The following is a 27,823-nucleotide window of genomic DNA, read 5'->3' as shown; positions in this document are numbered from 1 at the left end:
TGGCCTGAATGCACAGCTTTGGAGAATCTTTGAATTCCCTCCAACTTCTACCATAAAATGCTAAGCAGTTGGTTTTGTAATGTTACTGGAGAGTTTAAATCATAGAATCATAGAAACGATAGAAAAGAGGGTGTTTCTCAGGTAGAGGACAACAATTGTGTCAGGAGGAAGCCCCATAGTTACCACTGTCATATAATGATGATATGGTTTGTACAACATGTGTCTTGTGAGGTATCATTGTAAAAGTTGTGATCTGTTGAACGTTAATACCGGGTTGGATGGTGTGTTCTAGCCTTGTCTGGGAAGTGATGAAGTTTTCCTCTGGGTGCGTTGTTGAAATATGTTCCGATGTTGGGAAATGCCCACCACCTTTCAGGTGCGACAATGGAAAAGCTATGCTCGCTGCTGACCCATTAAAGGCATCCACACTACCAAGGTCTATCCCAGGAACCGTGTATAACGCAGACTTCTCCAAGATAGAATAGAGACAATGGAGACTGCTTGACTCACATCCTAGCAAAGGAGCTTTCTAGAAATTGGAAGAAACTGTGAAAGAGGGGAAGAGACATCATGACTTGGCCTCGCTCCTCCACAACTCAACACCTGGAAACACATCAGGAGGACAAAGACTGAACTGAAATAATTCAGAGATCAGAAGAGAATAATAATAATTCATTCAAATCAAAGTCCCCAAAGAGACTGGTATTGGTTTTTCAGAAGAAAATTTTCAATTTGGGGGATTTTTTTTTCCCAGTCAGACGTTGCCCAGGGAAGCAGAGAGAAAATGTTTGAGTTGCCTCCTTCAGAACAGCTTGGCCTAGACAATCTAGTTGTGGGTCACTGTCATGATCTTGCTGGAGACGGGGGCATTTTAATAATTTGGGGAGGTCCCAGGGTGTTTGGGGGAGATTATGAGGAGGATGTTACCTTTTGAGATAAGATATAGAGAGCTAGACAATTCTTTCAGCACCACATTTCATTTAAAGCGGGGGATCTGAGTTCCTGAGAAGGTTTTTGTTTGCAGGAAGCACCATGGTTTGGTCTGTCATTGTACCAAAGGGGGATATGGTTGTTTGTAAAGGAAGAGAGAAGACTGAACGCCTTCGATGAGGATGGGATTCGAACCCATGCGTGCAGAGCACAATGGATTAGCAGTCCATCACCTTAACCACTCGGCCACCTCATCTGAGCTGTCAGGGAAAAGACAGGAGGAGAAATCTAAAGCCAGCAGAGATAGGGCCAATAAGGAGTTTTTAAATACTAAGCATAAGCAGGGTCTGAATGAGCTCCCCCCTCACATCTAGTGAGGAGCTGGGAGGAAAGACTTCAGGAACAGACCGTTTGCATAGACACGCCTACTCTGCCTACCTACGCAGCGTGATGGAGCCGCTTTGCCAGAATGACCCGTTTTGGCTGGTGTCAGGTTACAAATCACTTTAGCATTCAGTGAAATGAAATGTTATTATCCTTCCTGTATGAGTGAAGGGCAGCAGAACATGGCTAGTCCATCCTGATCGAGGGGCAAGGTGGGTGAGGAATAATTTTCATTGGACTGCATAGAAGTGATTGAGGACTTCACCTAAACCAGTGGTCCCCAACTTGTGCCCTCTTATCCGTGTCTGCGGCCCCTCGGAAGCTGCAGTCGAGAACCAGGGCTGGGAGTGGGGCTTTTGTTTCCTGGGAAGTGGGGTGCGGACTGGGGTAAGGGCGAAGAGGCTGGGCCAGAAACCAGGGTCCCAGACTGAGGGTGGGGTTGGGGAATAGAATATCAGGGCTGGAAGGGACCTCAGGAGGTCATCTATTCCACCCCCCTGCTCAAAGCAGGACCAATCCCCAGTTAAATCATTCCAGCCAGGGCTTTGTCAAGCCTGACCTTAAAAACTTCTAAGGAAGCAGATTCTGCCACCTCCCTAGGTAACGCATTCCAGTGTTTCACCACCCTCCTAGTGAATAAGTTTTTCTTACTATCCAACCTAAACCTCCCCCACTGCAACTTGAGACGATTACTCCTTGTCCTGTCCTCTTCTACCACTGAGAATAGTCTAGAACCATCCTCTTTGGAACCCCCTTTCAGGTAGTTGAAAGCAGTTATGAAATCCCCCCTCATTCTTCTCTTCTGCAGACTAAACAATCCCAGTTCCCTCAGCCTCTCCTCATAAGTCATGTGTTCCAGTCCCCTAATCATCTTTGTTGCCCTTCACTGGACTCTCTCCAATTTATCCACATCCTTCTTGTAGTGTGGGGCCCAAAACTGGACACAGTACTCCAGATGAGGACTCACCAATGTCAAATAGAGGGGAATGATCACGTCCCTCCATCTGCTCGCTATGCCCCTACTTATACATCCCAAAATGCCATTGGCCTTCTTGGCAACAAAGGCACACTGTTGACTCATATCCAGCTTCTCGTCCACTGTCACTCCTAGGTCCTTTTCCGCAGAACTGCTGCCTAGCCATTCGGTCCCTAGTCTGTAGCGGTGCACTGGATTCTTCTGTCCTAAGTGCAGGACCCTGCATTTATCCTTGTTGAACCTCATCAGATGTCTTTTGGCCCAATCCTCCAATTTGTCGAGGTCCCTGTGTATCCTATCCCTACCTGCCACCATATCTACCACTCCTCCTAGTTTAGTATCATCCGCAAATTTGCTGAGAGTGCAATCCACACCATCCTCCAGATCATTTATGAAGATATTGAACAAAACCGGCCCCAGGACCACCCTTGGGGCATTCCACTTGATCCCACCTGCCAACTAGACATGGAGCCATTGATCACTACCCGTTGAGCCCAACAATCTAACCAACTTTCTACCCACCTTATAGTGCATTCATCCAGCCCATACTTCTTTAACTTGCTGACAAGAATACTGTGGGAGACCATGTCAAAAGCTTTGATAAAATCAAGAAACAATACATCACTGCTTGCCCTTCATCCACAGAACCAGTAATCTCATCATAGAAGGTGATTAGATTAGTCAGGCATGACCTTCCCTTGGTGAATCCATGCTGACTGTTCCTGATCACTTTCCTCTCGTGTAAATGTTTCAGGATAGATTCCTTGAGGACCTGCTCCATGATTTTTCTGGGGACTGAGGTGAGGCTGACTGGCCTGTAGTTCCCATTATCCCCCTTCTTCCCTTTTTTAAAGATTGGCACTATATTAGCCTTTTTCCAGTAATCCGGGACTTCCCCCATTCGCCATGAATTTTCAAAGATAATGGCCAATGGCTCTGCAATCACAGCCGCCAATTCCTTTATCACTCTCGGATGCAACTCGTCCGGCCCCATGGACTTGTGCACGTCCAGCTTTTCTAAATAGTCCCTAACCACCTCTTTCTCCACAGAGGGCTGGCCACCTACTCCCCATGCTGTGTTGCCCAGCGCAGCAGTCTGGGAGCTGACCTTGTTCGTGAAGACAGAGGCAAAGAAAGCATTGAGTACATTAGCTTTTTCCACATCCTCTGTCACTAGGTTGCCTCCCTCATTCAGTAAGGGGCCCACACTTTCCTTGGCTTTCTTCTTGTTGCCAATATACCTGAAGAAACCCTACTTGTTACTCTTAACATCTCTTGCTAGCTGCAGCTCCAGGTGTGATTTGGCCCTCCTGATTTCATTCCTACATGCTCGAGCAATATTTTTATACTCTTCCCTGGTCATCTGTCCAACCTTCCACTTCTTGTAAGCTTCTTTTTTACATTTAAGATCCGCAAGGATTTCACCGTTAAGCCAAGCTGATAGCCTGCCGTATTTATTATTCTTTCGACACATCGGGATGGTTTGTCCCTGTAAGCTCAATAGGGATTCCTTGAAATACAGCCAGCTCTCCTGGACTCCTTTCCCCCTCATGTTATTCACCCAGGGGATCCCACCCATCAGTTCTCTGAGGGAGTCAAAGTCTGCTTTCCTGAAGTCCAGGGTCCATATTCTGCTGCTTACCTTTCTTCCCTGTGTCAGGATCCTGAACTCGATCAACTCATGGTCAGTGCGTCCCAGATTCCCATCCACTTTTGCTTCCCCTTCTAATTCTTCCCGGTTTGTGAGCAGCAGGTCAAGAAAAGCTCCCCCCCAGTTGGCTCCTCCAGCACTTGCACCAGGAAATTGTCCCCTACGCTTTCCAAAAACTTCCTGGATTATCTGTGCACCGCTGTATTGCTCTCCCAGCAGATATCAGGATGATTAAAGTCTCCCATGAGAACCAGGGCGTGCGATCTAGTAGCTTCTGGAGTTGCTGGAAGAAAGTTTCGTCCACCTCATCCCCTGGTCCGGTGGTCTATAGCAGACTCCCACCATGACATCACCCTTTTTGCTCACACTTCTAAACTTAATCCAGAGACACTCAGGTTTTTCTGCAGTTTCATACCGGAGCTCTGAGCAGTCATACTGCTCCCTTACATACAGTGCTACTCCTCCACCTTTTCTGCCCTGCCTGTCCTTCCTGAACAGTTTATAACCATCCATGACAGTACTCCAGTCATGTGAGTTATCCCACCAAGTCTCTGTTATTCCAATCACGTCATAATTCCTTGACATCACCAGGACCTCCAGTTCTCCCTGCTTGTTTCCAAGGCTTTGTGCATTTGCATATATGTACTTTAGATAACCTTCTGATCGCCCCTCATTCTCAGTATGAGGTAGGAGCCCTCCCATCACAGACGTTCCTGCCTGTGCTTCCTCCTTGTATCCCACTTGCCCACTTACCTCAGGGCTTTGGTCTCCTTCCCTCGGTGAACCTAGTTTAAAGCCCTTCTCACTAGGTTAGCCTACTACTCTCAAAGATGCTCTTCCCTCTCTTCGTTAGGTGGAGCCCGTCTCTGCCCAGCACCCGTCTATGCCCAGTTCCTTCATGGAACATCATCCCATGGTCAAAGAATCCAAAGCCTTCTCTCCGACACCACCTGCTTAGCCATTCGTTGATTCCACGATTCGACGGTCTCTACCCGGGCCTTTTCCTTCCACAGGGAGGATGGACGAGAAGATCACTTGCACCTCAAACTCCTTTATCCTTCTTTCGAGAGCCACGTAGTCCGCAGTGATCTGCTAAAGGTCATTCTTGGCAGTATCATTGGTACCCACGTGGAGAAGCAGGAAGGGGTTGCGATCCAAGGGCTTGATGAGTCTCGGCAGTCTCTCCGTCACATCACGAATCTGAAGAGCAGGGGCAGAGTGGAGCTGAGTGGTGCTCCCTCCCTGCACTCCATGGGGGCTGGCTCAGGCCCTGAGATGCCCCCATGAACATTCCTCTGTGCCTCCCTAGGAGGCATACCCCACATTTTGGGGACCACTGACCCAACTCGCTAAGCAGAGACTAGTGATGCCAAAGCCCAAGGAAAGGTCGAAGAAGTGCAGGGACCCTGGCACTGGAACCATGGCCCTGCCCCCCCGTTCTGCCTGAAGCCCGAGCCTCTTCACGCCTTCCACCCATGGCCCCATCAACTACATAATCTCTGTTCCACCCCTTTCCCCACTGCCCCACCCTGCTCGCTCCTTAACCCCCTCCCCGTGGCCCTGAGACCAGAGAAGCTGTGTGCCCTGGCTGCAGTCCCCCGGCCATAGCAGGGAGCGAGAGCACCTCCAGCCCTGGGGCTGACATAGGGGAGACTTTTCCAGGAGGCCTAATTTGGCCAGGGGCCCTAATCATGGGCCCCATTGGCCCATGTAGCAATCGGCCACTGCCCCCTTGGCAACACAGCTTTGGGGAGGCTGTGCCCTCTGCCAGCATAGTTTCAGAAACTGCTTCCTGGGGGGGGGCTCCCAGATTTCTCCCTCCTTCTTCCCAGCTCAACCCCTCCCACAATGTTCCTCCGTGGCCCCATAGAGGGTTGCGGGGGAGCGAGGAGCAACACAAAGTGTTCCATGCATCCTGGTCACTTTCCCCACCTGGGCTGTGCTCAGAGGCGAGCATCAGAAGCTGCTTCTCTCTTCCCTCCTCTTATGCAGCCCAGAGCAGGAAAGTGACCTGGGTGCAAGGAGCTCTGAAGTCACTTCTCACCCCCCACAACCCCCGCAGCCCCTAGGGGTGCCCGGAAGAGCAGCATTCCAGAGAGAAGAAGGCAGCAATGCCAGCTGCCCCATGCAAACAGGTCAGTTTACCCACATGGGTGCAGGAGGGGTACAGCAATTATGGGTGAAGGAGGGGAGTATGGGAATTAAGAGCAAAGGGGACACAGTGTAGGGGCTAGGGCACATGTGGGGGCAGGGGTTAGGGGCGAAGGAGGTGCAAGGGTTGGGAGTGCAGGAACTAGGGGCAAAGGGGGAGTGGGGAGCCCACAGGGGCCTGGGCCAATGGGTGTGCCAAAGTACAAGTTTTGCCCAGGGTGCCATTTTCCCTAAGGCTGGTCCTGGGGAGGAGTTTCCCCATTGATAACATTTCTTGCTGGGAGGGGGAAGAAGAGAAAAGAGGTGTTTTCTCTCTCTCTTTCCTCTCCATTTTTTCCCATTCCTTCAATTCCAGAATTCTCCCTTGTATTTCAGACTGGGATTAAAAGCAGCTCCAGGCTTTCCTGCTCTCCCTTCTGGGAAATCAAGTTCAAGTTTTTACAAGGAGCGAAAGAAACCTCAATTCTGCATCTGAATTAATGTCACATTTCTCACTACTTGACAGAAAGAAATGTCATGTCAATCCCAGGTGAGTCCACTCCAGTCATGCCGTAGGGCATTGCGTCACCACGTGGGCATTTCACTTCCCTCCTCAGTTTCACCCAGAGACACAATTTCCTTTGCACAGATCCATGAACAGCAAAACCTTTCTGTGTCTCTACTCTGAGCGAGGGCATTCAATTGCATTGAAACCTTCTCTCCTGCAATGGCAACTGTCAGACAGAGGGGACGTGGCCACCTTCAGCCCTGACAGTGAGATATTCCCTCTCCTCTTTCTTCATGCTGCTGCTGTTATTCCATGAAACATGACCGATGGAATAAAAAGCTAGGGTTTACTCCAGGGTGAGGAAAGAAAGGAGCCACCAACTCCCCAAAAAATCTCAGTGACCCAAAGAAAACCCGTCCCTGCTATTGGAGATACAACAAGAAAAGGGACTGTCTGAATTGTCAAAGCAGGGAGTGAACAATCTACAGCAAAATCATTAACCACAAACACACTCTAACCATGCTCCAGCCAGTAGGGAAATGGGCAGAAATTCTCGCTCTTCAGCCATGGCCACACTTACAGAACTGCACAGCGGCGAGTGTGCTGGGTAAGCTGTTCTGAGCAAACAATTCGAAATGACCTTTCGATGAGAACAGAACCATAGTGTAGAAAATCCAAAATTTCCTTCAAAAAATGTTTTTTCTATGCCCTTACATCGTGACACACATAAAGCATAATTACCCTGGGCCACCATATCAATAGACCGTATTTGGATTGTAACATTCCAGTTAAATGTAGTGTTCGCCCATAGCTTAGTTTGGAGTGTTCGATTAAGGCGGATAGGTACCCCTACCAACGGGACCCCCTGACCCAAATATGTGGGGGTATGAATACAAATCCAACACTGCATTTGATTTACACCCTGTTTGATAGCGCGGGTTAAATTGAAGAACCTATTGCCCTCCCATCCTTGTACTGGACTTGGGAATAGGGAGAGGAACCCCTCAGGCAAACCCTACCAATGTCGGCATCCTCTTTTATACCATACAAAAAAACACCACCAATGTAAATCCGATAAACAGGAACACAAGAAGTCCTCGTGGGCTATAAATGTCCCAATAGCTGGAAAGCTTATTCCATGGGTTGGTCGTGGTGTTCATTTGTGAAGTGGCTTGTCCAATGGCTTGTCAGGGTCAGGTGGGGGTCCCAGCGCCAACTTAACGTAGCTATGGTGGATCCAGGAACCTTTACCTGCAAGGGAATGGTGCAGATGGTGGGAGTAATGTTCGTGGCTGTAAGGCGTTTTTGATATCATACTTGCCCACAAGCACAGATTCCAGCTCCTGGAATAAACCCACCCCACCACTTCACTTCACATTCCCAAGAATACATCCCACAACTTCCTCCCTGCCAATGTACAATGCTCCGTCTTTGCCACCAAGGCCAATTCTCAGCGTCTCTTGCAGTTAGGAATTCTTGGATCTTGGTGGTTTCAGCAGAGCAGGCGTTCCTTCTTCTCTCTTGGAAGAGTCATGGTTTTGCATTATACAGGGGAGAGGTTACTAGCATGTCACCCTGTAGTGCTTTGGTTTCTTTAGCAAATACTGAATGCAGATTAGCTCTGTCTAGGTTACTAGCACTTCACCTTGTCCTTTTCCCTGCTGTCCAAAAGGGAGGAAAGAAAAAAAAAACCAGAAGGAGGGACAGGCTGATCAGTAGTCGAAGTGAAGTTATCTCGAGGTGGAGGGGTCTTTTTGCACTAAGAAGCATGGGTCCAGGCAGTCAGTCCTTGGCACTTCACAGCGGTGTTGGTAGATAGCAGGACTTAATAAGGGCCTTTCCAGCATGGGGCCAGAGTAGTCTTTTGTTGATGGACCTTTATGTAGACCCAGTCACCTGGTTTTAACAAATGGCAGGTTTGCTCAGGATTCTTGAAGCAGGACTTCTTTCACCTGTAAATACAGAGACCTAACACATTTCATTAATGTCTGGCAGTGTGTTGCAGATCTCACAGCTGCTTGGGCACATTCAAGCCCCCCTCTTTCTTGGCTGTTAGCCAAATCCTAGCTGTGAGTAGTGTCCTTGGGCAGGCCAGTGTCTTATCTTTGGACCGAGCCAGCCAGCTGCAGCGTTGAATTAGCTCGTTTTTTGGTTTTGGTTTTTTTTTCTTTCCTTCTTGGCTTTTATTAACCTGCAAAGGAAACTTACTTTTTACTTATAAACCTTTGTTTAAAAATGAACACATATACATTCCCCATTATACAGCACTTTAGTCTTATTGTTCAATGTGTGCCACATACACCCTTCTAGGAAAATGACTTTATTACAGAGCTTTGGAGCAACAAGCCAGGACAAGCACACCCACTTTTGAGGAGTCCACTTGGTACAACCTCTGGTGTCCAATAGCTTTCCTCCCTCCCCAGCCCTCTGGCTAGAAATTTGAGGTAGCTAGAAGGCTCTCATGTATAATATGGGGAGTGGGTTACCCTTTCATGTCATTGCTTCCAAAGACTGTTGGTGTGCGAATTTTAACAACAATTTTTTTCAATTAAAAGATCTGGCCAATGAAATTTTTTTTTTTTTTTACTTAAGCAAATTTATTAAACTTGAGTATATCACATTTTTCTGATATTATCCAAACACTTTGTATTCCAGGTTGAATAAAACAAGTATCTGCATTTTGATTTAACCCTTCTATTTAGTTTTAAACTAAACTGTCCTATGAAAAATTAAACACAGCAATTCTGGCCACAAGACAAACACCACAAGACAGAACATAGAACACAGAACAGAATTCCTATTGTGCCAGTAAATTCATGAGATGTTGAATTGCTTTTTAGCTGGCATCAGTTTTCTCTGATTTTCTGAAAGACAAAAAAGAACAGAGATGTACCCCTTCTGGGCAGTCAGTCATTGCTTAAAATATTTCCTTTTTATACAAATACCCTTGTTAATTCCAGGCAAAACAGGAATTACACATACTTTTTTGTATTTGTTTCATAGGCAGCCCAGGTTTTAGTGGCTTCTACCTTATCAGTTAGGTAATTTCCATTAAAACAAATGCTTTCCGGCTTGCTTTTGGATCCACAGCTTAAAGATTCTTACTTTAAAAAGGGCACAATAAACTTTTCCAGACTTTTGATTGCCTTTTACTTTTAACTCTTGCTGTTAAACACACAGCGACCTGAAAAGGAAGACACCACCTATTGTAGCCCCTTGGAGCCTAGTAGGCTATTAATTAAGTAGCACTGTATAATTGCATTCCTTTGGAAAAGGGCCCATTTTCCTTAAAATGGCTGCAAAGAAACCAAGAATTCTTTTTCTTTCCAGTATTTCACAAAGTTCAACTGCTTAATTCTTTCCAGCAACTACAGAGTTAACTTCTCACTTTTCTTTCTTAAATCACTTGCTTATTTCCCAGAACGACACCCAATTAACTCAGATTTTACCATTTCAAGTATTATTCCGGGATTTACGTTTCCCATTCCTGTAATTATTTACTCCTCTTTTTCCACTATGACCTCCACGTTTTCAACCTGTTTTCCAATCTCTCTCTGTTGCCTGCCCGCTTGGGCACGATCCTGTTTTCTCTCTAAACTGTCCCTTCCATTAGCACCAGCTTTGTTTCACTCACTACCAATTTAACAAGGAGCTTGGGCTTCTTAACTAGCCCCCCAGCCCTCCTGGTCTCTTCTCTTAAATATTCTCACTCACAAGGGCTACCCAAGTCCTCCCCCGTGGGGCTTGTCACCTGGACAGAACGCACGGCCAATTGGCAAGCAAGGAGGTGACGGGCATAAGTCAGAAAGCCGAGGGTAAGCCGGAGGAGCAGCAGAAGCAGGCATAGCACAGAGTGGGGCTGGAGACCCCTGAGATGAATTAGTAAAGGAGGAGGAAAGAGGACATCCTTTTGCATGTGCATAAACCCAGTTCCCCATACATACCAATAATCCATCTGGGCTGGAGCTTTGTTCTCCAGCCTTTTCCTAAGCACTGTAAATTTTTCCCCAGCAAAGGAACCATCCGGTGGCCATTAAAAAGGTGTTTGAGTTGTTAGTGCTGGCCACTCAACCTCGCACAAGATTACAACTTTTTTTTTTTTTTACCTAACCCATAGGTACCAGAAATATTCTCCCAATTCTCGAGAATTTCAACCAAAGGGCTCCCCTTACTTACACGCTGCCCAGAACCCATAATGAGCTACCAAAAGGATACCAAATGTGCCACCTTATCGCCTATGCAACGGCTCACACCCTCCCCCCCTTGGAGTTCTCAAAGGTGAACTCACCCTTTGCCGGCTGGAGCTGTCCGAGAGGAGGAGTGTGGTCTCGCTTGTCGCGGTGAGCCTAGGGTCCCTTCGTGGTCGCCAAAACTGCTGCGAATTACACCTGATAGAACATGCACACAAATGATACAAATTACACCTCGTAGGACACGCACACAACTGCTACAAATTATACCTGATAGGTCACGCACAGTTTGAATCTAGCCTGACGCACATAAACAAAGTCCACAACTGCAGAGTTCCCCAAAAACACCAAGTTTATTACGCTCAAGCGTGGTGCCCCCCTGCTAGCCAGAAGGGGACCCCGAATACAGATTGTACAAAGGTTATATACTTTTTAGCAAAGCATGTTGCCCTCGTGCATCAGAAACCTTAGCCAATAAACAAACCCTTTTCTTATCTACCACCTATCCCTCCTTGGTGCATTCCTCCTGCTAAACTAGTATGTTAATTACACAGCATGGTCCTAAAGCTATGCATCAGTAACTTTTATTATCAGGATGGGAGGCCTCACATCAAAGGCCAGGAGATAGGGAGTTAGGGACAGACAAAGAACAGATACCGGCAGTCAAGACAGGCTGGAGACAAGGAGGAGGATTTTCACAGGAATGTATTATCTAAGGAACACTCCTCCTGGTGAATGATGTGCTTGCTTTTACACAATGGTGGGTCCGAAACCAAAATGGAGTCACATGTGCTAACTTTTCCTTACCATGGGAGAGAGTTTTCCTGTCAGTGTAGTTAATTCACTTCCCCAGGAGTTGGGAGCAATGTCAGTGGGAGAAGCTGGGTCATTGGATGTGCAAGTTGTGGTGTTTACCACATTTATGAAGTTTAATCAAACCCCACTATTAAAAGCACCTGTGGTCTGGGAGTAGAAAAGGAGCTCCCTGAAGCAGGGTCTGTCCTTCAAAGTCCTGGAGATCATGACTCCAGCCCACTGTTGTTATGGGGGTATAGTTCAGTGGTAGAGTGTTTGACTGCAAATCAAGTGGTCTGTGGTTCAAATTCAAGTGCCCTCTTATAAGCGCTTTTTTTTAAAAAAAAAAAGGAAAACATTTTCATTTCCATTCTCCATTATGTTCATGAATTCCACTGTTTGAGGATTCTTGAAATGACTGTAAACCCTCAATGTTTCATGGTGCAAATGTATAAAAACGTAGCAAACCTGGCTATCAACTAAAATCATTCCAGTCTTCTGTGTCTAGTTTATGTTTTCATAAATTAAACAAAGGTATAATATGAATACACATTTGCAGATCCGTGTTCTCCAGGAGCTTTGTTAGGATATACATATTCAGGCCTGTTTGTAAAGGCCTGTACTCTAAGAATTTAGGTGTATTCTTATCACTTGGCTAGTTCTAGAAGTATAAAAGAAAGAATCAGAATCACTGTCTGCCGGTGTAAGGGCCTTCTCTTACAGTGACAGTCTGAGGCCCCTGTGCTTAGGGCTAAGGCCTTTGGCTAAGCAGCAGAGGCAGCCATAAGCTGGGAAGTAAAAGGTCACCTCCTCACATTCCAACCTAGTCACATTGAAATCAGGTGCTATTGGGCTGATAGTAATACAATCCTGTCCTGATAATGCCTATCGCCTCCAGAGAAAGGGAAGTGCCTAGAAGATGTAAAAGGAAACTTAGGTTGATAGCATCCTGTCTGGCAAGAACTCACTTATCAATAGCTGGGATGTGAAATCCTCATTTCTGTCTTTGTTCTATCACTGTAGTCCCCATTTCCCTATTGTTTGTCTGTATCATCTCTGTCTAGTTCTGTGATTGTTTCTGTCTGCTGTATAATTAATTTTGCTGGGTGTAAACTAATTAAGGTGGTGGGATATAATTGGTTAAATAATCATCTGACAATATGTTAGGATTGGTTAGTTAAATTTCAGGAAAATGCTTGGTTAAGTTATAGCTAAGCAGAACTCCCGGGTGGAGAAATTGGAATCATATTTAGCTAAAGGGGGAAATGGGAACAGGGACACAGGTATAAGGCTCGGTGGTGTCAGAACTGAGAAGGGGGACACTAAGGAAGGAAACTGGAAACATGCTTGCTGGAAGTTCACCCCAATAAACATCGAATTGTTTGCACCTTTGGACTTTGGGTATTGTTGCTCTCTGTTCATGTGAGAAGGACCAGGGAAGGAAGTGGGGGAAGGAATAAGCCCCCTAACAGCTATGCTGTGCAGAACAAGAAGAACCACATCCAGTTGGGGTTCAGGAGTCTGATGAGCAAAGGAAACTTGGTGCAGGCTAAAGTCACCAGCACCTTGGCTCCTTCACATTCAACCAGCAGCTAGGACAAGGACATGGCATGAGAAGAAGACAGTGGTTCTCAGCAGGAATATAGCCACCAAGAAGCTGGCTAAAGCTGCCAAGATCCCCAGGAAGGCAACCACGCCCATGTCTAGGAATAATCATCAGAATGCGGTGACTGCAGGGGGGACCAAAAAGGCAGAGAAAAGCCCTCAAAAGGTGTAATCTGCCAAGCCCCAAAAGGTGGTCAAGAGCCCACCTAAAATCAAGACTGGAGAGCCAGCTTCAAAGCACGCAAAGCCAGGGCTAAGAAGGTGCACTGAGAAAGAAGTGAAGAGATTTCTATTGGGATGACTCCTGCTCCCCTAATGGCTCTTTTATGAATCACCATGGACCACCCTGAGAGATCAAAGTCCTGCAGAACAAACAGCCCCATGGATAGTATCATGAAGTGGTGGCAGTGGGGGGAAGGGTTTCTCTTCCAGAGGGGAAGTGCTGTGTTTTGTGTAACACCTCCCAGGTGTGTGATGCACTGACAGGGCAGCTGCCTAGAGCTCCCACATGAGCTCATTCTCTTTGACCTGCTTCTCTTGTTATTTCAGAACCAGCACGAGTGGGAGTGTGTCCCTCTCACTTCACCAGCTATAGAACAGGCTCTGTCTGCATCCCATCTTTGATTAATCCCACTTTTTAATCTATTCCTATTGTGATACTTTCCCAGTTCTCTGCCTCATTCTAACATTCTGGTCAGAGATTGACTATGGGGAGGAATGGACTAGTTTGCATGACATTTGGTAAGTTTCCATAGTATGTGATTGAAAACTCTGCTGGAGGTGGGAAGAGCCTGTTACAAACATAAAATAGCTAAGCTTTACCAAACGTACCTGTTACTCCTTCAAACCTTCCTGTATACACACAATAGAAATCAACAGCCTCTGGAACAACTCTGACATCATAATAAAAAAGGCTAACAAAGGATGTGCTGTCGTCATCATGACTAAGTTGGAATATGAACAAGAGGCTGCTAGGCAGCTCTCTAACTCCACATTCTACAAGCCATTATCCTCTGATCCCACTGAGGATTACCAGAAGAAATGACACCATCTGCTCAAGAAACTTCAGGCTTATTCACCCTGTATACTGGCACAGCAGTGAAAGCCAGAAAGGAGCAGCAGTTCTCACTGGAATATGTCCACCCCCTGCTCACAGACAATTCCCAGGCCCACCACAGCACACTATCTTGATGAGAAAGGATCCCACTCGGCTTAAACATTGCTTCTTTTCCTTCCACCCGGAACCCCGCTTCTTTTTCTGGGCTACAGGTAGCTCTCCCTGGGATGCCAAGAGGCAGGCACAGGATTCTACCTCCCAGCAGCCAACCACACTACCATGGGTTCGGCCCTCAGAAGGGATCCCAGTTGCTCACAGCCAGCCCAACCCCCGCCTCCAAAGGCGTCAATCATGCCCCCGGGTCGGCCACAAAGGAGGAGTGGTTCTCGCTGCTCCATGTGTGGCAGGGAGCCTCTCAAGCCCATCACCGCACCCCCATCTTGGCCAGAAAAGAGCACGGGCGCACACAAACTCGGACTCCGCTTTGCTTGTCTTCCTTTCACCCAGAACCGTCCTTCTTCTCCTGGACTGCAAGTAGCCATCCCTGGGAAACCAGGAGGCAGCCACAGGAGAAGAAGTCTCCCAGCAGCCAACCGCCCCGCCCCTGGCTTTGCCAGAACGAACGGTGACGCTCTGCTAACCCCACTGAGGCACTTAGCTTCTGCCCTGTCTTTCTCAGCATGACTTTCCTCTTTTGCCCTATTCTTGCCTCACTCCCTCCTTTGGCAAGTCACGCAAAGGAGGGCAGCCGGAAGAGCCGGCCTCCATAGGCCAACGTCCAAGGGCAGAGGAGGCCAAGTCACAAGGCTCCAAAAGGTGACTGGCCTAGACCCTCTAGATTTCTCAGCTCATTTCACCACCCTCTGTCCTGCGGGGGTCGGGGTTACCCCAGGGACAGGCCAGTGGTAGAACTAGGAGCGCCTTGCTGGAGAGCTAGAAAAAGTAAACCATCATGTTTCTGCCTGGTTTCGACCCAGGGGCCTTTTGCGTGTGAGGCAAACGTGATAACCACTACACTACAGAAACTCTGTCACAGAGCTCTGCCCCTCCCTTCAAATTCCATCCACTTGGCTGGCTCTCACCCTGGCACACACTGATGGGCAGACCTGGAGAAAGTGGCAGCAGCCCTTCGGTAGGTCAGCTGGGAGAGCAAAGGACTGGAGCCGGCGCTCAGGAAGTCATCTTTCTGTCTCCCTTGTGACTCCAGCTTGAAAGGAGAGCTTCTTTTTCTTCCCCTTGCCGAGAAAGAGCAAGAGAAGAAAGAAAGCTCAGGTGGGTCACCTGGGTGTACAAGCCCACGCTGCTTTTTCCTGCTGCAGAGCCCGAAATGAGGGACTCACGGCTGGTAAAGGCACCGCGGCACTTCCATAAAATAGCCCACCCCTGCACACAAAGGGACAAAACAACATGCCGAAGCCTGGGATTGAAGCAGGGACCTTTAAATCTTCAGTCTAATGTGCTCCTGGCTGAGCTAATTGAGAGTTACGAGGTTTCTCCTTGGCCTGCTGTTTCTCTGTCTGGGATGTTTTTGTCAGCCATGGCACACAAAAAGGACATCACTGTGAGTGGCCCACGAAGGCAAGATGAATTTTTGCCTGCCTTGCTCAGCTTGACTTGCTTCCTCACCCCATTCCTGCCTTAGTTCCTGGGTTACCTGGTGGCTGAAGGCGACTGGGGCCTAGCGGCACGGGGAGGAAGTTGGGCAGCTGAACCCTGCTGGCAAGAATCCTGCTGCCACTTGGCACCCCACCCTGTATTCCCGGCTTTACCTACTGGCCGCCAGGGATTTGGTGCCCAGCAGCACAGAGGAAGGAGGTGGACAGAGCTACCCTCACCTTGAAGCTCAGGCTCATTAAAACATATTCAGTCTATGATGGCCAATGAGAGACCGACATCACTTGTTATTTTATCACTTGAAAATGCATTAGCCAGTCTTTGCATCTCTCTAATGCTGCGCTTCAGTTCATGAGGACAAAGTGGAGAAAGGTTTCAGAGTAAGAGCCGTGTTAGTCTGTATTCGCAAAAAGAAAAGGAGTACTTGTGGCACCTTAGAGACTAACCAATTTATTTGAGCATGAGCTTTCGTGAGCTACAGCTCACTTCATCAGATGCATCTGAAGAGAGCTGTAGCTCACGAAAGCTCATGCTCAAATAAATTGGTTAGTCTCTAAGGTGCCACAAGTACTCCTTTTCTTAAAGTGGAGAAAGTGACCTTTGAACTAAAGGACTCGGGTTAACAGTCAAACGCTGTTTCTCACTGTAACACTAGTTAAGACTGGTCCACCCTGTGTTGGTGGCCATTCAGTTTCTAGATCTTAGTACATTTCAGTTACTGTTAAAATTAAAAAAAAAATTCTATATGCTTCAAGGAAATAAACTTTTGTATTTGATTATTTCTGGCATTAATAAAAACAGATGTACAGATCCTAGCCTGCAAATGTATCATCTTATATGACAGAGAAAATCATGCATAAAATTCTGCATCAAAATCATGAAATGAGTTGCAAATGCAATAAAAATAAAATATTCCAAAGTTTAACATGTGAGGGGCGGCATCGCAGACGCTTCTTGCCTGGGGTGCCTTTTGATCTAGGGGAAGCCTGTCAGGGAGAACAGGAGTTACTTTCACATACCTATTTTCAGGCTGTAATCTGTGGGCACCCTGCCCTGTGGGAGGGATCCCGGTAGCCCAGACTCAGGGCTGGAACAGGCCCCTGTTTTATGGGGAGGCTGCATGGTTTAGAGCAGGGGTAGCCAACTTGAAACTGAGAAGGAACCAGAATTTACCAGTATACGTTGCCAGAGAGCCACAGAAATATGTCAGCAGCCCTGCATCAACTCCACCCCCCCAGCTCTCACCGCCTCCCACCCACCGAGTGCTCAGCCGATCAGTGCTTCCTCCTCCCTCCCCGCACCGCCCGATCAGCTGTTTCGTGGCATGCCTTAGGCTCTGGGCGGAGGGGAGAGGAGCGAGGGCACTGCAGGCTCAGGGGAGTGGGCTGGAAGGGTTGGAGTGGAGGCAGGGCCTGTGGAAGAGCCAGAGGTTGAGCAGTGAGCAACCCCGACACATTGGAAAGTTGGTATCTGTAGCTCCAGCCCCGGAGTCAGCACCTATAGAAGGAGCGGCATATTAACTTCTCAAGAGCCGCACGTGGCTCTGGAGTCACAGGTTGGCCTCCCCTGGCTTACAGCAATCTGATGCTTCAAAGAATCTGTCTCTCCCAAAGTGTTGGATCTGCATCCCCAGAAGGCTCCTGCACTGCCTCCCCCCTTTTCACAGTCTATAGAAAGGAGCAGCATCAAGGCTTAGTGATGAGCGACAAGGTACAACATGGGTGGCAGAGGCTACAGGATCCCAGAGTGGGGTTTGCCTGTCTGGGGCATTTTGAATGAGATCTCAGGGACACATTGTAAGGCAGAATCCCAGGAACATATATGAAAGGAGCATAGGGCCATAAGAACGTAAGAACGGCCATACTGGGTCAGACCAAAGGTTCCTGTAGCCCAGTATCCTGTCTTCCCATAGTGGCCAATGTCAAGTGCTTCAGAAGGAATGAACAGAATACCTAATCATCAAGTGATCTATCCCTTGTCGCCCATTCACAGCTCCTGGCAAACAGAGGGTAGGAACACCATCCCTATCCATCTCGGCTAATACCCAATCATAGGCTTATCCTCCAGGAATATATCTGGTGCATTTTTTGAACCCTGTTATAGTCTTGTCCTTCACAATATCCTTTGGCAAGGAGTTCCACATGTAGACTGTGGGTTGTGTGAAAAAATACTTCTTTTTGTTTGTTTTAAACGTGCTGCCTATTAATTTCATTTGGTGGCCCCTAGTTCTTGTCTTAGGAGAGGGAGTCAATAACACTGCATTATTTACTTACTCACACCAGTCATGATTTTATAGACCTCTAGAATATCCCCACTTAGTCATCTTTTTTCCAAGCTGAAAAGTCCCAGTCTTATTAATCTCTCCTCCTATGGCAGATGCTCCATACCCCTAATCGTTTTTGTTGCCCTTTTCTGAACTTTTTCCAGTCCAATATGTCTTTGAGGTGGGGCGACCACATCCGCATGCAGTATTCAAGATGTAGGTGTACCATGGATTTATATAGAGGCAATATGATCTTTTCTGTCTTACTATCTATCCCTTTCTTAATGATTCCCAAGATTCTCTTTGCTTTTTTGACGGCCGCTGCACATTGAGTGGATGTTTTCAGAGAACTATCCACCGTGACTCCAAGATCCCTCTCTTGAGTGGCAACAGCTATTTTAGACCTCATCATTTTATCTGTATAATTGGGATTATGGTTTCCAATGTGCATCACTTTGCATTTATCAACATTGAGTTTCCTCTGCCATTTTGTTGCCCTTTCACCCAGTTTTGTGAGTTTTTTTTGTAACTCTTTGCAGTCTGCTTTGGACTTAACTCTCCTGAGTAATTTTGGATCATCTGCAAATTTTGCCACCTCACTCTTTACCCCCTTTTTCCAGATCATTTATGAATATGTTGAAGATTACTGATCCCAGTACCGACACCCTGGGGGACACCACTATTTACCATAGGGTTTCCTTGGATGGGGGAGTAAACTGAGAACATATCAGGAGGTTGTACACATTTATTGTCCTGGTGAAAAAGTGTGTCTGATACTCAGCCTTTGCTGCTCCTGCCGGCTGTGACTGCTGAGGACATTTTCCTTCTCTCCTCCTGGGTCTCTCTTCTGCCAGATTCTTGGCCAGTGCGGCCACCCTGCAGGCGATGGCAGAGCAGTTTGGTAATAGGCTGCCGGACTCACCACATAAGAGCGCAGCTGCTATAGCAGCTTGACTGATCATGGGCCACATCCTGCAGCCCTGGCAGCCCAGGATAACCTCCCACTGATGGCAATGGGAATTTAGTCTTTGTAACTAGCTGCTGGTACCTGAGGTCTCAGCTATGAAGTAAGCTGGTGGCACACAGCTTCATCCAAAGAAGTGAAGGATGTAAGCGAAAGAAGAAAGTTGGCCACCTGGGGAGCTGCTGCAGTCCCATAAGCACAGCTGGAAGGAAGAAGAGGAAAAACTCCCTGAAGTGCTCAAAGCAGCACCGAGAAAAGGAAGTTTGTCAGTGAGATCAGTAGCAATAGATATGAAATGAAGGAGTGCTTTCCCCTCTCTGATGCCATGTTTGAATTATGTTACTTTACGATGAGATAAAGCTTGAAAATATCCTGCTCTAATTTCAGGATGGGTCTGTAACCATAATCGTTCTCTGTGGGAAGTGGCCTCTAGATAGTGATCTTTGGAAAGAGCTGGCTGAAGAGCCTTCCTACGAACCAGGAGATCATGGCTTGGCCTGCCAGTTCTTCCTTGCTGAACCTGGCTTGTCTGCTAGGCTCCTCTTTTTGTATCTCTTCTCATAAAAAGAAAAGACCTCACAGCACAATCCTTGTAAGTGCTCCTTCAGGACGGAGAGAGCTTCCTTGTGGCGGAGCCTTGGAAAGTGGCAAATGCTAAGTCTGAAGCTGATGGAAAGGTACCATGACTCAGAGTTGAGTTGAAGTTGCTGTGACTGAAACCCAGAGCACTAACCACTCTAGGATCACAGCAGCTTGTGGGAGAAGTGCATGTTAGAAGCCCTCTGTCAACTCAGCTGTGGCTTTCCATGCACAGAAAGCCAGCCCACTCAAGCTCTGCAAGTTTTGTGGGAAATGGGGAACGTCTGTACTTTGGCATTTGAAGGTGTTGTCTTGGACCATCAAGGGGAACAGTTGCAAATAGATAGTTGAGAAAGGCACCACGGCTTAGTAGGTTAAAACACCTGTCTTGTAAACAGGAGATCCTGGGTTCAACTCCCAGTGGTGTCTTGTTGAATAGCTTTTGTCTCCTCTGCTCATGTTTTCCTCTGTCTTCCTAGGAAACAGAAGAGACCTCCCTTGGCAATGTAAGTAATTGCTTCCTAAGGAAAAGGCTTCTTTGCAGAGGAGCATTGGAGAGAATCAAATCACCACCCTGGAGTTGATGAAAAGGCTATTGGTGTTGGGAAGGAGGTTGCTTTGACTGCATTTGCTATGACACCAGAGCTTGTGTCCCATGCCCATGCAATTCACTAGAAATGTCTAGGCACAGAGACCCTTCTAGAGGGTTCCCTGTAGGGCTTGCAGGAAATGGAGAATTACTGTCCTTTCACCTTTCATTTTATTGTTGATGAAAGATGGAGCAGTTATGGGAGAAGTCCCAGAGAGTGGCACCGTGGCAGAGCTTGCCAATAAACCTGCTGGATAAAGAGCAAATTCAGGATCCAGCATCCAGTGCTGCCTTGCTGAACGTGCCTCCTCTTGTCACCTTTTGGTCAATCTTTTTTGTTCACGTAGAAATCCGCCTTTGACTAGCCATACCCATGCTTGAAAAAGGAACAGGTCTTTTTGCTGACAAGTGTTGAAAGGAGGCATCAGATGAACATGGAAACAACGAACAGGTTGCTGTAACTCATCTGGCAGGCACGGCTGTTGAATCTGGGCTGCCTCTTACAATACTGTGCCAGTGACAAGTAGCAAAACCCCTCCAGGTGCTGTGATCACTTGGCCAACAACATGCCGTGACACACTATGGACACGCTATGGTCCATGTTAAAGAGCTTTCCCTCAATCCTCCCGCTTCCCTGGTTCTTGTCAGGCAAGTAGCAAAAGGCCAGAAGTCCAAAGCACAGACAATGCAATGTTTATTGGGGTTAGTTTCCAAGCAATCATATTTCGGAGCCCTTCACACCAGTTGGGCTTATCTCTATATGCCAATAGAGTCTGTTCCCCAGTGTTCCCTTCCAAGTTCTCATGCCACAGAGCATTTACCCTGTATCCCCCTTCCCAGCTCTGACGCCGCAGAGCCTTGCCTGTGTCCCTGTTTCCCGTTCCCCCCCTTAGCAAGCATGATTCCAATTTCCCCTCCACTTCCTGTTTGACCCCAGTTTATATAATATTCTCAGCTATACCTTAACCAATCGTTTTACTGAAATTTAACTAACCAATCCTAACATATCGTAACATAATTCTCTAACCAACTATATATCACTACCTTAATTAACTTACATCTAGCAAAATTAATTGTACAGCAGACAGAAACAATTCGCGAACCAGACAGATTAACAATAGAAAACTGGGGGGCATAAAGATAAAACATACAGAAATGAGGGTTTCACAACCAAAACCATAGATAAGTGATTTCTTGCCAGACAGGATGCTGGCAAACTAAGTTTTCTTTAACCATCTTAAGATCCCGTTCCTTTATCTAGTGGTGATGGTCACTCTCTGGACAGGATCTTCTTCCTAACCGCTCAATACCACCTTATTTCAGTGTGTCTGGTTTGGGATGTGACAATGTGACCGTACGCTTCCCAGCTTATGGCTGCCCCTGCTGCTTCGCCAAAGAGCTTAGCCTAAGAACAAGGCCTCCGACTATCCTAGTGAGAGCAGGCCCATACACAGGTGGACTGTGATTTTGATTCTTCGTTTTTATACCCCTGTAACTAGCTAAGTGATAAAAATACACCTAAGTGCTATAGAAGTCTCACATGTAGATGGAGCGAGGCCAGAGCTGGCTCCGGTTCGCACTGTGGATGCTCACACACAAAAACAACAGCGATGACAACACGCTAATGTTTCTGTAGTTGACAGGATTTGAACCTGCGTGTGGGGGACCCCCACAAGGGATTTTAAATCCATCACCTTAACCACTCGGCCACAACTATTTGATGGACAGCTGCTTAGCTACACTATGATTCTATTCTCACAGAATTGTCCCTTCAAATTGCTTGCTCAGACCAGCTTCCCCAACACAAGTGTGTCCATGGCGGAAAGCGAGAATTTCTGCCCATTTGTCTTCCGGCTGGAGCATGATCGGAGTATGTTTGTGGTTAATGACCTTGCAATAGATTGTTGTTCATTCCCCACTTCGACAAGTCAGACAGTCCCTTTCCTATTCAAATCTCCAGCACATCTCTTCAATAGCAGGGGTCAGGATTTCTGTGGGGCACTGTCAGGGATGCAGGTAGCTACATCCCCTCTGTCTGACTATTGCCATTGTAGGAGAGAAGGTTTCAATGGAATTGAATGCCCTGGCTCAGACAAGAGACACAGGGAGGTTTTACTGTTCATGGATCTGTGCAAAGGAAATTGTGTCCCTGTGTGAAATTGAGGAGGGAAATGAAACATTCACGCAGTGGCGCAATGTGGGTGAAGGACTCGGGCTGAGAAATGATTTAACGGGTTTGTATCAATTTCTTGCCCTGATTAAAAACTATGGCTAAAAGGCAGCAGTTGTTAGTACTTCTACCTGTGTAGGGACACCCGGGTGGATGTCAAGTCCATTGCCTTAACCAGGGGTAGTCAATTATTTTATCAAGGTCCAAATTTCTTGGTCAAGGTATAGTCATGGTCTAGATTCCAGAGAAAATAATACACTGATGATAATAAGTATAGAAAAAAATTTGCAGTCACTATGGGCATAACTGTGATGATTGTAAAAAGAAAAGGAGTACTTGTGGCACCTTAGAGACTCACCAATTTATTTGAACATAAGCTTTCGTGATCTACAGCTCACTTCATCAGATGCATACTGTGGAAAGTTTAGAAGATCTTATATACACACAAAGCATAAAAAAATACGTCCTCCCACCCCACTCTCCTGCTAGTAATAGCTTATCTAAAGTGATCACTCTCCTTACAATGTGTATGATAATCAAGGTGGGCCATTTCCAGCACAAATCCAGGGTTTAACAAGAACGTCTGAGGGTGGGGGGGGGTAGGAAAAAACACGGGGAAATAGGCTACCTTGCATAATGACTAAACCACTTCCAGTGTCTAGTCAAGCCAAAGTTAATTGTATCCAATTTGCAAATGAATTCCCATTCAGCAGTTTCTCGCTGGAGGCTGGATTTGAAGTTTTTTTGTTGTAAAATAGCAACTTTCATGTCTGTAATCGCGTGACCAGAGAGATTGAAGTGTTCTCCGACTGGTTTATGAATGTTATAATTCTTGACATCTGATTTGTGTCCATTTATTCTTTTACGTAGAGACTGTCCAGTTTGACCAATGTACATGGCAGAGGGGCATTGCTGGCACATGATGGCATATATCACATTGGTGAATGTGCAGATGAAGGAGTCTCTGATAGTGTGGCTGATGTTCTTAGGCCCTTTGATGGTGTCCCCTGAATAGATATGTGGGCACAGTTGGCAACGGGCTTTCTTGCAAGGATAAGTTCCTGGGTTAGTGGTTCTGTTTTGTGGTATGTGGATGCTGGTGAGTATTTGCTTCAGGTTGGGGTGCTGTCTGTAGGCAAGGACTGGCCTGTCTCCCAAGATTTGTGAGAGTGTTGGGTTATCCTTCAGATAGGTTGTAGATCCTTAATAACGCTTTGGACGGGTTTTAGTTGGGGGCTGAAGGTGACGACTAGTGGCGTTCTGTTATTTTCTTTGTTAGGCCTGTCCTGTAGTAGGTGACTTCTGGGAACTCTTCTGGCTCTATCAATCTGTTTCTTCACTTCCGCAGGTGGGTATTGTAGTTGTAAGAATGCTTGATAGAGATCTTGTAGGTGTTTGTCTCTGTCTGAGGGGTTGGAGCAAATGCGGTTGTATCGCAGAGCTTGGCTGTAGATGATGGATCGTGTGGTGTGGTCAGGGTGAAAGCTGGAGGCATGTAGGTAGGAATAGCGGTCAGTAGGTTTCCGGTATAGGGTGGTGTTTATATGACCATCGTTTATTAGCACTGTAGTGTCCAGGAAGTGGATCTATTTTGTGGACTGGACCAGGCTGAGGTTGATGGTGGGATGGAAATTGTTGAAATCATGGTGGAATTCCTCAAGGGCTTCTTTTCCATGGGTCCAGATGATGAAGATGTCATCAATATAGTGCAAGTAGAGTAGGGGTGTTAGGGGACGAGAGCTGAGGAAGTGTTGTTCTAAATCAGCCATAAAAATGTTGGCATACCGTGGGGCCATGCGGGTACCCATCGCAGTACTGCTGATTTGAAGGTATACATTGTCCCCAAATGTAAAATAGTTATGGGTAAGGACAAAGTCACAAAGTTCAGCTGTTACTCTGAAACTTGTGATGATTGTGTCGTGTTTCACTCTATATCTTGTGCCACCGCCTTTCCCTTTAGCCTTGTCGTTTACCAAGGGTAAAAAAAAACATCTCTTCAGACACAAGGGAGTGTTTGTGTTCATTCCTGCAAGCTACACAAGGGTTTGATGTTGCTGCTTTCATTCCTCCGGCTCTTCCGGGAAAAGGAACAATTCAGGCTGTCACTGAACTGAAGGAGGGAGATCATTTTTTGAAAGGGAGAGGGATGCCTCCTCTTAAAGGTTTTTATCTGTCTGGCAGCCCTGGTTCCCAGGTCTCTCCTGAGGGAAGAAAGTTTTGATGTAAAATAATAAAACTTTTAAGGTAGAGGAGGGAAAGGTGATGGCCACATGATGGGGCCAGTCTGAACCACAACATGGTTCTTTCACGTGGGATGACTCTGAACACTGACAGATCTCCACGCCCTTGGATTTGAAGAGATGTTTAGTTTTGCACTTGGTAGACTACAAAGTTGAAGCAATTTTATGGATGGTGACACTATGACTGAAGGGTTTCAGAGTAACAGCCGTGTTAGTCTGTATTCTCAAAAAGAAAAGGAGTATTTGTGGCACCTTAGAGACTAACCAATTTATTTGAGCATGAGCTTTCGTAAGCTACAGCTCACTTCATCGGATGCATACCGTGGAAACTGCAGCAGACTTTATATACACACAGAGAATATGAAACAATACCTCCTCCCACCCCACTGTCCTGCTGGTAATAGCTTATCTAAAGTGATCATCAAGTTGGGCCATATCCAGCACAAATCCAGGTTTTCTCACCCTCCACCCCCCCCACCACAAATTCACTCTCCTGCTGGTGATAGCCCATCCAAAGTGACAACACTCTACACAATGTGCATGATAATCAAGTTGGGCCATTTCCTGCACAAATCCAGGTTCTCTCACCCCCTCACCCCCCTCTCAAAAACCGCACACAGAAACTCACTATCCTGCTGGTAATAGCTCATCCAAAGTGACCACTCTCCCGACAATGTGCATGATAATCAAGGTGGGCCATTTCCAGCACAAATCCAGGTTTTCTCACCCCCCCACACCCATACACACACAAACTCACTCTCCTGCTGGTAATACTTAATGTAGTAAGACCAAGCACCCAACAAGGGGCTCAAACGCATGACCCATGACCCTGAGACCCTGAGGAACCGGAAGCATAATTTGAGATTGCGACACCATGTCTTCCATTTTTGGGGCTCGGTTTGTGACACTGGGCACAGGGGATCCTTCACTCTCTGTTCTTGTCCCTTCAGGGCAATGGAGACTGGAGCAGCTTCTGAGATTAGCGAAGTAGGAGCCTGAGAAAGCCAAAGCTGGTTCTCAGAAAGAAATGACCCTACCTGGTCCTTTAAGTGGTGGGCTCTGGTGTTTTAACAGCCGAGTCGTGGGTTCGATTCCCACAGGGCAATGAAAGTTTTTAAACAAAAATCTCCATTCATTGCGCATTTGAAATTTGGAGAAAAAGAGGGCTCCTTGTCCTTATCAACAAGGGAGAGAATGGCTTTTTTCTTAGCAAATATTTTTAAAGGGCACTGACTCAAGCTGCAGATCTCATTTCATTTGTATTTACAATGGAATGATTCTTTCTAGTATAGACAGAAATTCTTCAGCTAGCCTTGGATTCCACAGGAATACTAGAAGCAATGGTGTCTAACTAATACCTGCCTTTTTTTCGGAGAACAGGAATATCTGAGTTTTCCATTGACATTTCCCTTCCAGCACCTTCGGCCTCATCCAACAATATAGGAAACCGACATGCAGTCAAATACATTGAAAGTTTCTCAGCAAAGGGTTCACTGAGCAGGCCAGGTGAAAAGTTTTGCCAGAACCCTTGATTATAATATCCCACGTTGACCTTAAATGGAAAGCAAGGAGATGACTCTCAGAGCACACAACCAGAGTAGGTAGGGCACCCACTTATGACTCAAAACCACCGATTATGAGTCTCATGTTCTACATTGTCAATGTACTGCGCCCTTCTCCCTCCACCTGTATATTGAACAGCTAAGCCTGCCTCCCCTCAAGCTATGTCAAGTCTCTTCTGGATAAGGAGCATGGAATTTACCCAACTAGATGGCCTGAATGCTCACCTTTGGAGGATCTTTGAATTCTCTCCAACTTCTACCATAAAATGCTAAGCAGTTGGTTTTGTAATGTTACTGGAGAGGTTGAAATCATAGAATCAGAGAAACGATAGAAATGAGGGTGTTTCTTCAGGTAGAAGACAACAATTGTGTCAGGAGGAAGCCCCATAGTCACCACTGTCGTATAATGATGATATGGTTTGCACAACATGTGTCTTGTGAGGTATCATTGTAAAAGTTGTGATCTGTTGAACGTTAATACCTGGTTGGATGGTGTGTGCTATCCTTTTTTGTCTGGGAAGTGATGAAGTTTTCCTCTGGGTGCAGAGTAACAGCCGTGTTAGTCTGTATTCGCAAAAAGAAAAGGAGTACTTCTGGCACCTTAGAGACTAACCAATTTATTTGAGCATGAGCTTTCGTGAGCTACAGCTCACTTCATCACATCATCTGATGAAGTGAGCTGTAGATCACGAAAGCTCATGCTCAAATAAATTGGTTAGTCTCTAAGGTGCCACAAGTACTCCTTTCCTCTGGGTGCGTTATTGAAATATGTTCCGAGGTTGGGAAGTGCCCACCACCAGCCTTTCAGGTGCGACAATGGAAAAGCTATGCTCGCTGCTGGCCCATTAAAGATATCCACACTCCCAAGGTCTATCCTAGGAACCGTGTATAATGCAGACTTCTCCAAGATAGCACAGAGACAATGGACACTGCTTGACTCACATCCCAGCAAACGAGCTTTCTAGAAAGTTGGAAGAAACTATGAAAGAGGGGAAGAGACATCATGACTTGGCCTTGCTCCCCCACAACTCAACACCTGGAAACACATCAGGAGGACAAAGACTGAACTGAAATAATTCAGAGATCAGAAGAGAATAATAATAATTCATTCAAATCAAAGTCCCCAAAGAGACTAGTATTGGTTTTTCAGAAGAAAATTTTCAATTTGGGGGATTTTGTTTTCCCAGTCAGACCTTGCCAAGGGAAGCAGAGAGAAAATGTTTGAGTTGCCTCCCTCAGAACAGCTTGGCCTGGACACTCTAGCTGTGGGTCACTGTCCTAGCCTTGCTGTGGACGGGGGCATTTTAATAATTTGGGGAGGTCCCAGGGTGTTTGGGGGAGATTATGAAGATGTTATCTTTTGAGATAAGATATAGAGAGCTAGACAATTCTTTCAGCACCACATTTCATTTAAAGCGGGGGATCTGAGTTCCTGAGAAGGTTTTTGTTTGCAGGAAGCACCATGGTTTGGTCTGTCATTGTATCAAAGGAGGATATGGTTGTTTGTAAAGGAAGAGAGAAGACTGAACGCCTTCGATGAGGATGGGATTCGAACCCATGCGTACAGAGCACAATGGATTAGCAGTCCATCACCTTAACCACTCGGCCACCTCATC

At 46.6% G+C, this 27,823-nt stretch overlaps 5 non-coding genes across 5 annotated transcripts; 1 reads left to right on the top strand and 4 right to left on the bottom strand.

Moving 5' to 3' along the window:
• Positions 1-1,104: 1,104 nt before the first annotated feature.
• TRNAS-GCU (transfer RNA serine (anticodon GCU)) lies at positions 1,105-1,186 on the bottom strand. Its single transcript has one exon. It is a non-coding gene; the product is annotated as a tRNA-Ser (tRNA).
• Positions 1,187-15,179: 13,993 nt separating this feature from the next.
• TRNAV-CAC (transfer RNA valine (anticodon CAC)) lies at positions 15,180-15,252 on the bottom strand. Its single transcript has one exon. It is a non-coding gene; the product is annotated as a tRNA-Val (tRNA).
• Positions 15,253-20,001: 4,749 nt separating this feature from the next.
• Positions 20,002-20,075, top strand: TRNAT-UGU (transfer RNA threonine (anticodon UGU)). The gene has a single exon. It is a non-coding gene; the product is annotated as a tRNA-Thr (tRNA).
• Positions 20,076-21,866: 1,791 nt separating this feature from the next.
• On the bottom strand, positions 21,867-21,952 carry TRNAL-UAA (transfer RNA leucine (anticodon UAA)). The gene has a single exon. It is a non-coding gene; the product is annotated as a tRNA-Leu (tRNA).
• Positions 21,953-27,741: 5,789 nt separating this feature from the next.
• Positions 27,742-27,823, bottom strand: TRNAS-GCU (transfer RNA serine (anticodon GCU)). Its single transcript has one exon. It is a non-coding gene; the product is annotated as a tRNA-Ser (tRNA).

The sequence above is a fragment of the Eretmochelys imbricata genome, chromosome 28, assembly GCF_965152235.1.
Source record: "Eretmochelys imbricata isolate rEreImb1 chromosome 28, rEreImb1.hap1, whole genome shotgun sequence".
Classification (NCBI taxonomy): domain Eukaryota; kingdom Metazoa; phylum Chordata; order Testudines; family Cheloniidae; genus Eretmochelys; species Eretmochelys imbricata.
Note: the sequence above shows the minus strand (reverse complement) of the source record. Positions and strands in the feature narration are given on the sequence as shown.